We start from the raw sequence: 17,217 nt of genomic DNA on the forward strand, positions 1-17,217 counted from the left end.
ACCTAACAATATAGGAGTACCGCAAGGATCCATTTTAGGACCACTACTGTCCAATATTTTCATCAATGACCTGCACAAAGCCCCCCCAAATCCAGAATCTCATCCACTACGCCGATGATTCAACATTGATATCCACCTCCAAAAATTTTTCAGACCTCCTCACAATTACACAACAGGCCTTTACTTTAACTGAATCATGGCTTACTGATGCACAACTTATGCTAACCCCCCCCCCCCCAAAAAAAAAACTAAACTTCTACTTTTCTCTACAAAATCACCTGACATTGACTTCAAAATCCTTGCTAAAGACGGCACAGAAATAGAACTAGTGAAAACAGCCAAACTATTAGTTATAACAATAAACTCACATACGAACCACACATCCTAACTGCAATAAAGAAAACCCATTTCAAACTAGGTAAACTATATCGCCACAAGCTCTACTTGGATAACTATACCAAAATAAAACCAGCCAATACCCTACTCATTCCCCTCCCTTATATATGGTAGTGCCATTTTTATTAATCTGCACACAACCCTTAGTAAAAAAAAAATCACAATCCTGTTACAACAAAATAGCCAAATTCGCCTCCAAAAAACCACACCGTTCTCATCATTGCCATGCCATCACTGAGCTAAAATGGCTAGAGTTTTCCCACCATCTAGAATACACCCAACAAACCCTAGCCCACAAACTAATTTCTAAACCAAATGACTGCCCTGCCCTCAACTCAATCCTACAAACATAAAGCCCCACAAGAGCACTAAGATCTTCCTGTAAACTGATGCTTACTGTAACTAAACCCAACAAAAGAACAGGGCAATGTTTGTTCTCCCATACCATAGCTAGACTATGGAATAAACTTCCATCGGAAAAAACCCAAATTGACCACCCAAAAACTTTTAAAGTAGCCCTAAAAACACATTTTCTAAACAATCCATCCTGCACCTGCCTCAGGAGCATACCACTTTAAAAAGTCCATTTTCACCAAATACTAAGATGACAAAACTTTGCAAAACCCAGTCTTCACATTTACTAGTGTATTCCTACTATACAGGACATTATAATCTTACCAAAGAAAGTACTGTTTCTTAGTCCATGCTTTTTCTATTGATGTAATATTACAACCTATTGTAATTTTTTTTTTCTTGTTTCAGTTTAATGTAAATCCTAAGAAATGTAAATTGTAATATGTTTTTCTCCCTGTTATATCTGTAATACTTTAAAATAGTATTTTAAATATTGTCTTTCTTTGTATTGCTTGTGGAGCTTTTCCCCCAGGCTTCCACTGAAAATGGGTCTCTGACCCAGTGGACTTTCCTGGTCAACAAATGCTAATAAATAAATTAATCAATAGTATCAGGCATAGAAAATAGGATCTGAAGAGCGCTATGGCTGAACTTGTTTGCCCTTTTTGCCTGAATTTGGCTTTGACGTTAATAAAGTTTTTATTCGTTTACTTGTGGTCCATGCATGGTGGTACGTCCATTCTTTCTGCTTATCAGGTAAGACTATGTAGTTGGCTGCATGTGTATACTAAGGTAGTACTAGGTAGGTGGTAACTTTCACCATAATGCAGAGCTCAGTATCAAGCAAAAGGTCATCAACTACAGGGACTCTAAGGTTGTACTTTAACCATTACCCATCAAAAATGTATAAAGCTGGGGGTGGCAGTGGTGAGATTGTCAAACACCAGAATGCTACATTTTTTCTTTCTTTTTTTACATTAAAGGTAAAGTCATTCCTACTGCACTATTCCTGTTGAATGTTAAGCACATTTTCATGACAGGCACTGTCATCAGGACAGTGTGCCTGAGTTTGCAGTTAACTGCATACTTACTGATCCAGACAATGAAGTCGGTCCCTCCCTCTCACTCCAAGGGACTCTGTCTAATGGCTTCACTCATTACACCCAGTCAGCACCATTCATTCTGCTGAGCTAAGATCAAAGTATCCCTTGGGCTAGGACAGAGCCCTACAACCCATCTGTTCACATGCTGGCCAGAGAAGCTATACTGGTCCATCCATTCCCTCAACAGTGATAGATGGGTGGTAGGGAACTGGTCAATGGTCAACTAGGGGGCTAGACTAGCTGCTGTCTTGGAGTTACCTACAGTAGACTGCCTGCAGATTCACAACTGTTGCACAGTCACGGGAAGAGGTGTCTGTACATCCACAAACGCACACAAACACACCCACTTTCCATATAATTAATTATTCCAAATATTATAAAGTTGGAGAACAGATATTTAATTTTATGCTTATTTATATTCAGTTAGTGTCTAGGCACTGTGCACTAAAAGGAAAAGAGAATTAAAAGTAATGCTTGTGTATATCTGAAGAAGTTGTTATTATAAAGTTGGAGAACAGATATTTAATTTTCTGGTTATTTATATTCAGTTAGTGTCTAGGCACTGTGCACTAAAAGGAAAAAAGAAACAAAAGTAATGCTTGTGTATATCTGAAGTAGTTGTGGACAAAAACGTACTGCTTACTGTTGTGGTCAGCATTAGTGCTGTGATTAATACCTGTCAATAAACGTGTTTTCGTGGAAATGGCTATCCGGGTGCTTTTTTCTATTGTTATTGGTGACTTCTGGCGTCTTTTCCTCCTTTTACTTGGATTACCTTCTAGACAGTGTGTAATTTTTATGTGATAGTGTGCGTCTTGAAGGTGTACGGAGCACATCCAGTTGTCCTTTCCCAAAAAGGATAAAATGGACTGAATCATGACCCTCCAAAAGTTTGTGTGTCGAACTGATTCGTTCAAGTTGTTGAGATCCAAAATTGGTCTCCAGTATCATGTTTTCTTTGGCACTAAAAAGAATGTTGAGTAAGTTCCAGGTTCTATCTGGTCTGGTGGGATCTCTTGGATGACTCTAGCAGCTTTTGTATTTCTAGTGCTGCTGTTTTCTTCTGACTGGGTGGAACATCAAGAAACTTGCATAAGGATAGATGTGGAAGGAAAAATGGAATTATATAACCTCTGGAAATGATCCTCTGCACCTAGGTATCTTTTGTGATGTCTAGCCAGGCTCTCTGGTGCATGGATAAATGACCCAGGATTGCCTCCAAAGGTGGATAATTGGGCTTTCTTTCAAGAGTGCTGATATGGTCTGTCAGAGACAGAATCTCTAGAGTCTTGATTTTGCAGGCCACCTCTGCTGCATGGGTGGCATCTTCCATTTGAGTTTCTCACTCTGCCTCTAGGGAACTAGCACCATGTGGTCTTGGAAAGGACCCGGACATATTTTGAACCACATTTTTCATCCTCCTCATTGGTTCCCAGAGAAGGTCCTTTGAGGGGTCAAAAAATGTACTCTTACAGCAGAGGGTGTCTTTTAATCTTTTTCACACCTGGAGAGTATGTCCTTTACTTTGGGGCTGAATAAGTAGGTTCTGCCAAAGGAGGCACTGAAGAAAGAGGACTTGGTTTCCACAAAGGCACACAAGTGCATCCAGGCATGCTTCCTAATGGGAATGCCTGAACCCGGTGCCCTTGAGGTACCCTCAGTTGCATAAGAGATAAGCTTCATGGACGAGTTTGAAATGGACTGTAGGGTCACCAACTGTGAGGCTGCAAAGGTCCGAGTTTCAGGAGTAGTGGTCCCTGAAAGAGATTTTGACAGTTCTTTTATCAAATCTCTTTGTAACATAGTGAAATGTACCAGGTAGTTCAGTGACCTAAGACTGAAGGTCACTGAAGCATAGACACGCTTACTAAATCTGTCCAAAGCCCTAGATTCCCTGTTAGGGGGATGGACAGTGGAACATTGTCACAGAAGTTCCTTCTTAGGGGCTGCTGCCATGACCATAGCATCCACAGGTACTCCCTTATTCCAAAACTCCCTCCCTGTAGGTGGTGCCAGAATCTGATCGACCGAGTAAGGCTCCTTCCATGCCCACTTAGAGATCAAATCAATAAGCTCACCAGCAGCTAAAGCTACCCAGGCGGTAGAGAGGCCAGATCCAAACACCTTTAGGAATACCGACTCCTCCGGAGAAGGGCTGTAGGAGGACTTCTTTGTTTAAGGATCTCTACTTGGATCTGTCAGGTAAAGTATGACATCATCTACGAACATTGCAAGCTTATATTCCCTAGTTAGTGTACTCCACCCCTAACTTTCGGGAACCTAGTATTTTGATCAAGAAGTTCTAAACAAAGGGCAAACAGGAGAAAGGACAAGTGGACCCTGCTTAGTTATACATCCTATAGTGCAGTCTTGCGCGACTCCTCCATTAAGTTTTAACAGCACCCCTGAGCCTACAAATGTTTCCTTGAGCAACAGGATCATGTCTTCCCGGAAATGAAAACTGTTGAAGGATGTCCTATAAAGAGGCCTAGTGTATTCTATCAAATGCTTTTTCTGGGTCTAATTCACTCATCAGTAGGGGCTTTCCTAACCTTTCTTCTTCCTGATAAATTATATTTGTTAACATAATGCCAAATAACTGTCTGCCTTTTACAAAACTACATTGGTCTTTATGCATTACCTTTGGGAGCAGCCCTGCTAGTCTGTTATTATTGCTGTAAAAACCTTATAATCACGATTTAGTACTGCTATCGGTCTATAAGATTCAGATTCGCAAGATCACTCTTTTCTTTTGGTATTGCCGATATTAGTGGTGTTTTCCAAGACTCTGGTACTCTCTTTTTTTGTTCCAGAATTACATAAGATATACAGACATTCAATCAAACCTTGTCCACCCAGTCTCCATATTTCAGAAGTCTGTCCCAATTTGGGGATTTACCCTTTGCTTCAGCCTTAACCTGATCTTATACTTCTTGTCTAGTTACCGTGCAAGATCAGTATCTCTTGCTTCCTGCATACTCAACTGTTGAAGTCCCACATTCCTTACTTTCTGCTGCCAGTTTACCTCCACGTCCTGTCCTTTATAAACTGTTTCATGTTAATACCCGAACCCATTACAAATCTACTCTGGTTCTCTTAATAAAAGACCCGAGTGTGCGTCCCTTACTTTTAATATTATTACTCTTTCCACTTTTTGTTGTCTCAGTTTACTTGCTAACATTTTTTGCAACTTTGGGGTTTGTGTTAAAAAAAAACCCTGCTTTAACGCTACCTGCCTATTTTACACTTCGATCTCCAAACTTTCTTTGGCTTTTTCCTCTAATTCATGTAGTTCTTTACTCTCCTCATCTGATATTTTACCCATTTTTCCCCTGTAGCATTCCTAATCTTTACAAATTCAGTTTCCTACATCTATTTTGCATTTCTCATTCCTTTTGTTTCTGTTTTCTTATTTCGTTTTTAGATTTTCTGTTGTCTTTTCCTGCACTTGGCTCAGATCTTTCAACAGTCTGCTCACTAAGATCTGCATCTTTTGCCTTTTCTCCTGTTGAACCCACCATCCAGTACCTGCCCTTCAATGATGATTTTTTTGGGGATATTTCCAAACTTCCCACTTCACATTCTTTTGGAGCATGATAATCATGCTCCTGGGAGATGTATATTCTATCAATCCTTGACCAGTGTCCATGCCTGAGTAGTAAATGTCTTCCTACGTAGCCTTTTCCTGCCCTATACATTTCAGGCCATATGCCTGACAAGGTAGCTTTAGACATTTGTTTTCTGATGTTACATTTTGTGCGTAGGTCTTCAATTTACACAGTCTACACTTGTTACTATGTTCCAAGTTCCTCCTATTATAAGCATGCCTTAATGAAAGTTTAATACTTTATTAAAAATACTTCTCATTTCCTTCTTAGTTATTTCTGGTGGGTGGTATATATTCCCTAAAGTGATCCTCTTACTAGCACAATAGCCCCTTAATAACACATATCTTCCCCTTAAATATTTCTTTGTTTCTTCTATATCCACATATCGGCATAATTTAATTAATATTAATCCACATCTTTTTCCTTTCCTCCCTTGTGAAGCTAAAGAACCCCATCCATAGATTAGGATCTCAATTTCTTTTAGGGTGGGATGAGTTTTTTGTAACATTACTATGTTTGTGTTTGTCTTTCTAATATAGTGCATTGTTATACTTATTTTACTTTCATCTACTAGGCCATTTGTGTTCCAAGAGATAATTTTAAACTCCATTTTAAGTTTTTATGTCCCTTTTGCTGTCATTCCTGCCTCTATTTCTGCCCTTTTCCTGTAGCTCTGTCTCACTGGCCTACTGTTCGTCTATAGTATACAGCTCAATCTTTCTAATATATGAGATCGAGTTTTGTTTTTGTAAAGGCTTCACTAGTACTGTGCACTTTCTATGCTCAATGGTTGTCTTTTTTAAGCTGTGTCTCTTTATGTGATGGGAAACTTCCAGTGCATCTTAACGTACCACTATTTTCTGGTGTCCTATAAAATCTGTGTTAATGCAATTAACCTGTTTAATGTCATCATGTAACTGCATTCTAATATTATGCTACTAGAGGCCTCTCTCACATCTAATTCTTTACCTTGTTGCTACACATTTCAGCAGCTATAGGAGCTATTATGATGGGTTATGTTGAAAGGGTTGTATACTATTTCCAGTTTTCAGATAATATCTTCAGCTTTTTCTTTTTATGTTCTATAACATCTACCAGACATTTGTAAAAAAACTCTCTTTTCTCTGCCCCCTCCCGAGTGCATGTACACCCTTATCTAATTTACTTGATTTTTATAAGGAACTAACAATCCAACTCTCAATTATCCAAACTTTTATATGAAAACATGCAACAATTTTACAACCTTATTCATGTTTAACTGCATTTCACTACTGTTTTGTCCACAGTACTCTTTTCGTTTTTTGTGACTTGCAAGTACATCTTGGATTAAAGCCGTCCAACATCACATCTAAACCCTAAGGTGTCAAATCTTCAGTCAGTCCTGTTCTTTGTTTATCATGTCCCCCAATTCAGTGCTCTTTGTGCGAAATTAGGCACTTTATGCACCCTTTGCAGTACTTCTCTGTCTGTTTCTGTTGTACACTATTGTGTTGTTGTTCCTCCTCTTATCTCAAAGATTCTCTGCCACTGAGTAAAATCTCAAAGATTCTCTGCCACTGAGTAAATGTCTTCTCAAATCCTTTTAGCATGTCTCTCTGCTGCTCTGTCTCTCTTCTATTTTTTTGCCTAAACACGGGAAAAGGCTTCAAGGGCCATTTCTCAGAGTATGTTTTTTCTTCCTATCTGGACATTAATCTTTGCCACTACTTTCTCTGAGCTTCCTCTGTCAAGTCCTTTAGTCTGCTTATATCTGACCAACTCTTCATCTGCTTTGTCTGAATCAGGGAATATTTTAAAGCCTTGATGAAAGAATATCTTTATGGTGGCAGGGTACAGCATTTGAACCTTAGGTTGAGCTGCTGACACAGTTTAAAGCAGGATATGAACCCCATTTCTCTTGGTTCTAGTGCCAATGGAAAAATTCTGATCAACAAAAACTCTCAGATTATCAGTATTTTATCTTTTTTTCCACAATTCAGTAAGTATTCATTGTTTTTGCTGGTACATTTGCACCTTTATAATAATTAGTTTGGGAAACCTCTAGCCGGATCTTGAGTAGAAGTATTATTTGTGTGATTTTTCCGGATGAATGATCTCTTTCGGCATCCCTATTCATTGGGTCAACAAGTCTTTCATATATGCCACGCAATCCTTCTGTTCAGATCCTTCTGGTATACTTGCAAACTGGAGATTCTCCCTTCTACTTCTATCTTCTAGTTCATTGAATTTCAACTTGTATAATTTCTTGGACAATACTAATTCTCCACTTTTCACCTGTATGTCTTTTTCTCCATTTTGTAGTGTCACCAATTCATCTGAATGTTTGTTTAATACAGCCTTCATTTCCCAGTTCGTTTTTATGTATTCAAACAAAGACACATATCCTGACCATTTCTGCATAAAATCTGTCCATTTTGCTACCCAAACCTTGTCTGTGTTAATCACTTGAAGATGATTTGATTCAGCCATCTTATCCATTGCTTGCTGGCTCAATTCGCATGATGCCATCTCCCTTTTCTCTGTTTTTCTATGCAATTGTTTCTTTTTTATGCATGTATTTCTCAACAACTTTGTCAATTCAGGCTTCTATCAACTGGGTAGGAAACTATTAGTTATGTACGTACCATAACTTGGTATCTGTGATGTCCTTTTCTCATTCTGCTTCACTGATGGGTTATTGATCCGATCCTCAGATCTGACTCGTCCGCCTTCATCTCGCCTTTAGACTTGAGCTTCTCCCTTACCCATAATCCTCTGCCCTTCACTCAACCTCCTCAGATCGAGTTTGTTGCCCCTAATAGCAAGAAGACCGAAAGAAAAAAAGGAACCAAGGGATCAAGCTGGAACTTAGGTTCCAACAAAGGCCTTTTCAGATCCTCCAGGACCATATTTTTTAGAGGGAGATGGCTGAGTGGGAAGGTGAAGCAGGATGAAAACAGGACAACACAGATACTAAGTTATGGTAAGTACATAACTAATAAATCTGATGATGTCCTTCTCATTCTGCTTCACTGATGGGTCAGAGTCCCCAGCTACATGATTTCTTGCGTGGCCTCAAGGAAGGATATGCCAGAGCACCGACAAGCCAAAGGATGTCATGCTCCTGGAGACCATGTCCAACTTATAATGGGCAATGAAAGTATGAGACTTAGACAGGGTAGCTGCAGCACAAATGTGATCAATAGGAATTATAGATGAAAAGGCCGCTGACACAGCTATGGATCTTGTTGAATGGGCTATTGGAAGACTAGGCAATTTCAAACCATTTTTCTCATAATTAAATATGTAACTGGTTATCCACTTTGCTATTGTCACTTTAGAAACTGCTCGACCCTTATGGCTAGATAAGAAGCAGACAAATAACTGCTTAGATTTTTCTGAATTGTTTTGTTCTATGAAGGCAGAAATGTAACTGTGAAGATCCAAGGACTGTAACATATATTCTCCTTTGTTAGATTAGTTAAGAAAGAACACTGGTAAAGTACAGTTGTGTACACTTACCATAAATGTAGATGTTCAAGTGTATTCACTGTTGCAGTCATTACATTTGGGTAATCTGCTGGCAGGTTGCCCTCGGTCAGCCTGATTAACAAAGTCTTGGGTCCTGTGTCAGTTGCTGTCCCTTCTTCCATGATGTAAGGTCGTCAAGGGTATAAAACATGCAGCCAAAGCCATTACATCAGTTTTTCTTGCCCCAGATGTCAGGTGTCCCCCAAATGGGGAGCAAAAAATATATATATATATATAAAATATATATATATATATATATTTTATATATATATATATATATATATATTGTAGAATAAAAAATACCAAAACACATACCTCCAAACAAAAGCAAATACACCAAAAGGCTTTTAAAGATAGTAGCAGAAATGAGAGGTATAGTTAGAAAAAAAAAAAAAAACGGGGCTGGAGGGAGGGTAACCAGGACTGCAACAGTGAATACACTTGAACATCTACATTTATGGTAAGTGTACACAATTGTACTATGTTCTTCGTGTTTCACTGTTGCAGTCATTACATTTGGGTAGAATCCCAAAGCTATGGTTGGGAGGATGGATTTATACAGCATTAGGAGCAGCTATAAGGCCCTGCAGGACAGCAGTGGCAAAGCCTGCTCTGGATTTAGAGAGGTAAATGGTAATATTTGGTGAACGTATGAACTGAGCTCCAGGTAGCAGCTTCTAGAAGGTCTCTGGTAGGAACCCCTCTGAGAAAGGCTGCAGAAGTAAAGCAGCCCTGGTAGAATGAGATCTGATCCCCTTGGGGACAGGTTTACCATGGTGCATATAGTAGAAACAAATACAATGGCTTATCCATTTGGAAATAGTCTGCTTTGAAATAGCCTTTCCATCTGCCCCTGCAGCAAATGCCACCAGTAATTGTTCAGATTTTCTTAGAGATTTTGTCCTGTAGTGGAATCTTAGTTGTCTGTGTACATCCAATGAATGCAGAATCCGCTCACCTTTGTTCTGTGGATTTGGGAAGAAAGTTGGCAGATGAATGGTCTGATTAAGGGCCACACTAGATACCACTTTAGGCATAAAGGATGGATTGGTCCTGAGAGCCACCCTGTCTGGGTAAAAAATAATAAAAGGCTCCACTGCCATAAGAGCCTGTAGTTCTGAAATACTTCTAGCTGAAGTGACTGCTAAATGAAAAGCTGTCTTCCAAGAGAGAAATTTTAGGTCTGCAGTAGCAGCTGGCTCAAAAGGAGGTAGAGTGAGTTTTTCCAAAACAAAATTGAGGTCCCATGCAGGAGTTGGTGCTCTCCTGGGAGGTATTAAATTTTTGGCCCCTCTGAGGTACTGCTTTAGCAGAGGATGAGAAAAGAGGGGAGGCTCTGTGTTGTAATGAGCTGAAATGGCAGAGGCATGGATTTTTATGGAAGAAAAAGATAGGCCCTTGTGAAGCATCTCAGTTAAGTATTGCAGAATCTGAGGAATATTGGGCATTGCTGTGCTTATTCCTTGTGCTTGGTTTCAGGCGCAGAATCTTTTCCATTTTTCAGCATATGATTTTCTAGTACTAGGCCTTCTAACATCCAAAATGACATCCATCACAGGTTTGCTGAGAGATGTAACTGATGAAATTAGTTGATTAGCCATGCTGCAAGATTCAGAGTTTGGAGGTGAGTGTGCAGAATTTGATAGTTCTGCTGAGTCAGTAGGTGAGGTGTCTGATGCAGGTACCACAGAGGAAGGTGCGACAAATTGCACAGGAGCGGGTAACAATGTTGGCGAGGCCAGTCGGGAGCAATCAGAATCATTTTTTGTTTTTTCCTGTCTGACTTTTAGTAAGACCTTGAAAAGCAGAGGCAGAGGGGGAAAGGCATAGACTAATCAGCTGAAGGATAGAGCATCCACTTTCCAAGCTTTTTTGTGATGAATTCTTGTGCAGAATTTGTCCAACTGATAGTTTTGGGGTGAGGCAAAAAGATCTATGTCCGGGCTCCCCCATTTGCGTGTCAACATGCTGAAGATTTGCAGATCCAGCTTCCATTCGTGTGGGTCCATAAGATTTCTGCTTAGTTCGTCTGCCAGAGTATTTTGCTTTCCTGGCAGGAATTGAGCTTGTAGATGTATTTGATAAGTCAAGGCTGTGTTCCACAATGCCATGGCTAGTCTGCAGAGGAGGTAGGAATGGGTACACTCCTGCCTGTTTATGTACCACATGACTGTTGTGTTTATTTATTTATTTTATTTTTATTTTATTTAAATTTGTTGACCGGGAGTGTCCGACTGGACGTGGGTCCATTTTCAGCGGAGGCCCGGGGAGAAAAGCTCCACAGTAAAATAAACAGACAGTAGTTACATTGGATTACATAGTGATTAACAATTTAACATAGAAATTACTTACAACATATTTACAGATGAAGAACATAGTACATCAGTAGACAACTAGAATCTTTATCTGTGAAGTACATAACAGGCATTAACAAATGTAACAATGAGAAATTCATGCTGTATAATAAGTACTAGGCTTATGAGCATCTGAGCTTGCTATCATCAAGGTAGTTAGTGGAGGTGAAAGAAAGGTAGTAGTTGGATGGGGTGGATGATATTAGAGTGGGAGTTGCAAGGGCATAGCCAGCATGTTTTAGGTGCTTTTAATAAAGTTTTGAAGTTGGTGCATGATGGTGGAGGTAATTGTGGGTGGGAGTGAGTTCCATAATTTGGCTATGGCAAGAGAATAGTGCTTCACCAGCAGAGTTATTGGCTTTAGTGATCTGCAAGTGATTTTTGTTGCTGGATCTTAGTGGTCTGGTGGTGCGATAGGGTTGGAGTAGATTCTGGAGGGATGGGACATTTAGTGGATGGTTTACTAATTTGTGGGCAAGTGAGAGTTGATACCACTGAAGGAGGTGAGGGAGTTCAAGCCAGCCCAGTTCAGCAAGTGAGAGACAGTGGTGACTGTAGGATGCCCCTGTATTTTGCGATTTTGTTGTAGCAGGTCTCTAGCTTGTTTAGATCACATTGCCTTAGGTTGGTATATACTGGAGAGGCATAAAGTAGGGTGGAGATAAGGTGGGAATTTGCTATTGAAATCTTTGCTGCTTTGGTGAGAAATTGTTTATTTCTGTATAATGCTCCTAGTTTTTGTGGACTTTTTTATGGTCATGGATATGTGAATGTCAAATTTTAGTTTATTGTCTATTTCCACTCCTAGCAATTTGGTGTGTTCAGTTGGGTATATAGTGGTGTTGTCTTTTGCTGTGATGTTAAAGTGAGAGTTGTTTTGAGTATGTTTGGTGGGTTGGAAGATGAGTAGTTTAGTTTTGTTTGGGTTGAGTATTAATTGGGCATCGGATAACCATGTTTCAACAGAGGAAAAGGCTTCCTGTGTGACTTTTGCAGTTTGGGTAGGGACTGGGCTGAGCAGATGATGGTAGAGTCATCTGCGTATTGGATGAGTGTGCCATGTTTGGTGGCAGAGGCTAGATTATTGGTGTAAACAGAGAAAGTAGGGGTCCAAGGATGGATCCTTGGGGAACCCCTATGGAGACAGGTAGTTGGGGAGACATGTCATTCTGCCATTGTTGGCGGTCAGACAGGTAACTCTGAAACCAGTTGGTGACTGATTGTGAGAAGGATAGGTTATTGAGGACAGAGATAAGTTGTTTGTGTGGGACCATGTCAAATGCTTTAGATAGGTCTAGGAAAGTAGCAGAGGAGAGATAGCCATTGTTTTATGCTGAAGGATAGTGTTTGTAAAGGAGAGTAAGGCAGTGGTGGTGCTATGGTTTGGTTGGAAACCATGCTGAGTACTGGAAAGGAGGTTGTTAGTAAGGAGGTAGTGTGAGACCTGAGAGTGTATGCATCTCTCTAGTATTTTGGAGAGTGGAGAGAGAATAGCTATGGGGGTAATTGGTTAGTTCTGCAGAGGGTCTGCCTTTGTGGAGGGAATTATATGTGAGACTTTCCACAATGTGGGAACGTAACTTTCTGACAGAGATCGGTTAATCAAGATGGATACTGGGTAGGCCAGAGCATCAGCTGCGATTTGTAGGTATTCACTTGGGAGGTTGTCTGCTGCTAATTTGGTGGGTTTAAGTTTAGTTAAGAGTTTTTTATGTTGGAGGTAGGTACAGGAGAAAAAGAGAAGGCAGTGGGGAGATTACTACTTGAAGGTGTGGGTTGGGGGGGGGGTTGTGTTGTTTAGCTAGTGATAGTATGGTTTATGTGAAGTGTGTGTTGAATGAGGTAGCAATATTTTCTGAGGAGTGAGGGATGTTAGGAGGAGGGGTACTGACTTTACCTGGGTGGAGGATGGAGTTTATGGAGGACCAGAATTGTTTGGGGCTGTGTTGTGAGGAGTCTAGGGCAGACTGGTAGTATTGGAATTTGTCCCGTTTTATTAGCTTTTGACTCTATTAAGTAGTTCTAGGAATTTCTGTCTAGCTGCGGGGGTTTTGGTTTTGCGCCAGTGATCCCAGGCTTTATCCCTGTTTTTCATTTCTGACTTAGTGGTTTTCTGTAGCCATGGGGAGGGTTGTGCTTTGGTTCTGGAAAATCTTATGGGGGCATGGTAATTAAGGATGTTCAGGAAGGTAGTATTAAAAGATTCAACTGCGTCATCTAGACTGAGGTACTTTAGAGCATGCCAGTTACATTCTTTGAGGGATGATATGAATGTAAGTGGGTTAAAGTTTTTTTTTTTTACGTATTTGACGATAGGTGACAGGTTTAGCTTGGTACAGGTATTTTTTGAGTAGGAATGTTGGGGAGTGATCACTGAGGCTATCTGATAAGCAGCCTGTTATATATGACTGGGGGTTCTTACTGACTAGTATCCAACCCAGAGTAGAGTGCTTGCTGGAGTTTTTATTTATCCTTGTTGGTGACTGGACTAGTTGGGTGAAGCCATGAAGGTGTACATGATGGGTTGGATTGTTGCCAGAACAGGATTGCCAGTCAATATTGAAATCACCTAAGATGATAGTTTCTTGGGGGAGATGGTGGGTAGACCAGCTGAGGAGGTTTTCTAGTGGAGGGATGTTTTGGCCAGGTGGGAAGTACCATCCAATTATGTTGATGGTTTTGTTTCGGTTAATTTTGAGGTTGGTGTATATTATTTCTTCATTGCCTATTTGTGGAGCTGATGATTTTAAGATCTGGATGTTTAGATGTTGTTTAAATATTATAGCTACACCACCTCCTTTTGTTTAGCCGGTCTACTCTTAGTATGCCGTAACCTGTAGGGAGTATTTGCTCACTGGTAATGTGAGGTTTTAGCCAGGTTTCTGTCAGGACGACTATATCTGGGGAGTATAAGTCTATGGTGGCATGGAGTTCATGGACTTTGTTGGATATACTTCTAATATTTAGGCTTAGTAGAAGGAAGTCACTTGGCATTCTATTGGCTGTAATATGGGAGAAGTTGTGGTTTCTAGTCTGATTTTGAGGATTGGGGTTGGAGATGGTAGGGCCAGGGTTGGGGTGGATGTCTCCACTTAGGGCTAGTTTTGATATGCATGAGATTATTAGTTTTCTCAGTTTTTGAATGTGTTTGTTTATAAGGGAAATTTTATGATTGTTCTCTGTGGGTAATAGGTATGGTGGGAGGGTTACTATGTTAAGTTGTAGGGATGCTTTACGTTTGAGTAATATAGTTGGTAGAATATGTGGGGTGCATAGGGATGGTTCTTGAGCTGGTGGGAGGGAGCTGAGTATGGGTGAGACATGGGTGGTGGTGTGAGTTGTAGTTAAGTGGTAGTATTTGAGTGGGGAATGATGGAACTTTTGTAGGATGTAAGATATGCAAGGAGAGTGCATGCAGTGAGCAAAGGAAAGGTATGCTTGTACATGTCAGTTGAGGAGGTGTGATAGTAGAGGGAATATGGAGGAGGTAGTGTTGGGTTAGCACTGTGGTTGGCTATTGGAAAGATGGGAGGGGTTTGAGTGCAATAAAGGTGGGACCACTGGGGGGAGGAATAGGGGCAGGGCAGACCCTGTTAGGTTCTTGTATGAGGGGCAGGAAACAATCACAAAGCAAGACAAGTATGTGTTAAGAACAATCACAATTGACCAAGGACTGCTCTGAAACTGTAAGTCTTGCTTAATTTCTCAGGTGGAAAACCAGGATAACCTTGTATCAGTAGGCTACTGTGGTATAGTTTAAATAAACAAACACACAGTATTGATCAGTTATGGATACTATTTGCTAACAGAAGGGAATAAGATAAAGTGGAAGATGTGTGTGGTGGTGGTGGTGGGGGGGCTGCTTACAGCCAAAGCACAGTGCTCTCCAGGGGAAAATGAAGATTGGCTCAAACAGTTAGACACATACTCAAAGTTAACTGTAGCTGTTTGCAGACAGTTCAGACCCGGACTGCACTTTTCTTATACGAATGTTAAAGGTGGTACCACAGTTGAATACTTAAGAGTGGTGTTAGGTCTAGAAAAGAAGAGTACAGAGAGGAGTAAGCACTTTTGAGATGGTAAATATATATTATAAAGATTATAAAAACACACTGAGCAAATAGCTACCACATGCAGGACAATGTCCTGAACCACTACTTAGTATATGCAGATACTGAGCCAATTGGAAGAACATTAGAAAACAAAAAACAGACAGTTATGCAGCCACAGATAAAAATATAGCGAGCAGCAATCTGTCGTGGTTCTCTAATGTGATTCTATCCACCAGTAACAGCACAAACTTATAGAAATAATTTAGACACTAGTATGAGCTGTCTACACACAACACTATTACATGAATAACATTAGTGAACAAGGTGCAGCTATGCAAATAGACCATACATACTATTATACTAGTAACAACTTGGTGCATGCCATAGTAACATCAAAAATAAAGCATAAAACATATTAGATGTCTAACACAATTCAACATAAACATATACAGTTGTAAAATGTCTAATACAATTCAACATAAATAGGCATTTACAGTTGTAAAACACTTACTGGAGAGACACTGAGCCTTCATGGGGCCTGTAGCAGAGTGGATTGTAGTTTTACAAATGGTGCCTGCCACAGGTAATATTTATTAACTCTGGGATTGTCTTAAGGTAATAAACAGGGAAGGGGTTGCCTTTCTTTATCAGTAATTGTCCTGGATGAAGGTAGTCCTTGAAGGCTGTCAGAGCATTCTGTACAGCTAGCATCTTTCTGAATGATATGTAGGTGCATTTGATTTGGGCTCCATTGCTCCTGAATGCATCTCCCTGCCAGATGCGTCTCCCAAGCATAATCTGATGCGTCTGTAGTCAGGGTTTGGGCGGCAGGGGGTTGAATGAATGAAAGTTCCTTGTTTTGGTGGCAGGCCTCTCTCCACCATAGGAACTCTAGTTGCAGGCAAGGATGACAGGAATCATTGTTTCCAGGCTGTGACAATGTTGACTCCATAAGCTTTTTACGTACCACTGAAGTTTCCTCATATGCAGTCTTGCATATGGAATTAGAAGAATGCAGGAGGCCATGAACCCCAAGGCCTGCAGAATTTGTCTTGCAGATAGCTGGGTTTTTGTGGCCACCTGTTTGAAGTAAGTCATCAATTGAATTTGTTTTTCTGGCATAAGGTAAGTTATCTGGGCAGTTGTATTCAAGCTTGCACCCAGGAATGTAAGTACTTGAGAGGGTACCAGTTGTGATTTCTTTTCGTTTATGGTGTACCCTAGACAAGTTAGAAGTCTTTTTACAAACGCCAGATGTCTTAGAAGAGTGTCCTTGTTTTCTGCCTGAATTAGACAATCGCCCAGGTATGGATAAATTTGAATATTTCTTTGCCTGCAAAATGCAATTACTGGTGCCAGGCACTTTGTGAAGACCCTGGGCGCAGTAGATAAGCCAAAGGGCAGTGCAGAGAACTGGTAATGCAAACAGCCAGCTTTGAAGCGGAGGTATCTTCTGCAAGATTCCCTGACTGGGATATGCAGGTAAGCCTCTTTTAAGTCTAGAGTTACCAACCAGGCATCCTTGCCTAGCATAGGTAGTAACTGTTGGAGAGTCAGCATCTTGAATTTTGGAATGTCCAGAAATGTATTTAGAATGGATAAGTTCAGAATTGGACACCATGATTTGTCTTTTCTGGGTACCAGGAAAAGTTTTGAATAAAAACCTTGTCCTTTTTCCTTTTCTGGTACTGGTTGAATAGCCTCCAAATTCATGAGGGACATAACTTGTTTCTGGGTCTCTGCCCACTGATTTGGAGGCAGATCTGTCCATCTGTTGGGGATTAGCAACACGTGGAAATGAAATCTGTACCCCTGGGATACTATATTTAAAACCTATTTG

The 17,217-nt window shown here is 40.4% G+C and overlaps 1 protein-coding gene across 1 annotated transcript in view; it reads right to left on the bottom strand.

Moving 5' to 3' along the window:
• Positions 1-17,217, bottom strand: part of EIF2B5 (eukaryotic translation initiation factor 2B subunit epsilon) — a gene marked incomplete in the record, with an annotated part of 757,864 nt that overhangs the window by 165,760 nt on the left and 574,887 nt on the right.

This window comes from Protopterus annectens, chromosome 4.part1 (genome assembly GCF_019279795.1).
Source record: "Protopterus annectens isolate FY-2018-M chromosome 4.part1, PAN1.0, whole genome shotgun sequence".
NCBI lineage: Eukaryota > Metazoa > Chordata > Ceratodontiformes > Protopteridae > Protopterus > Protopterus annectens.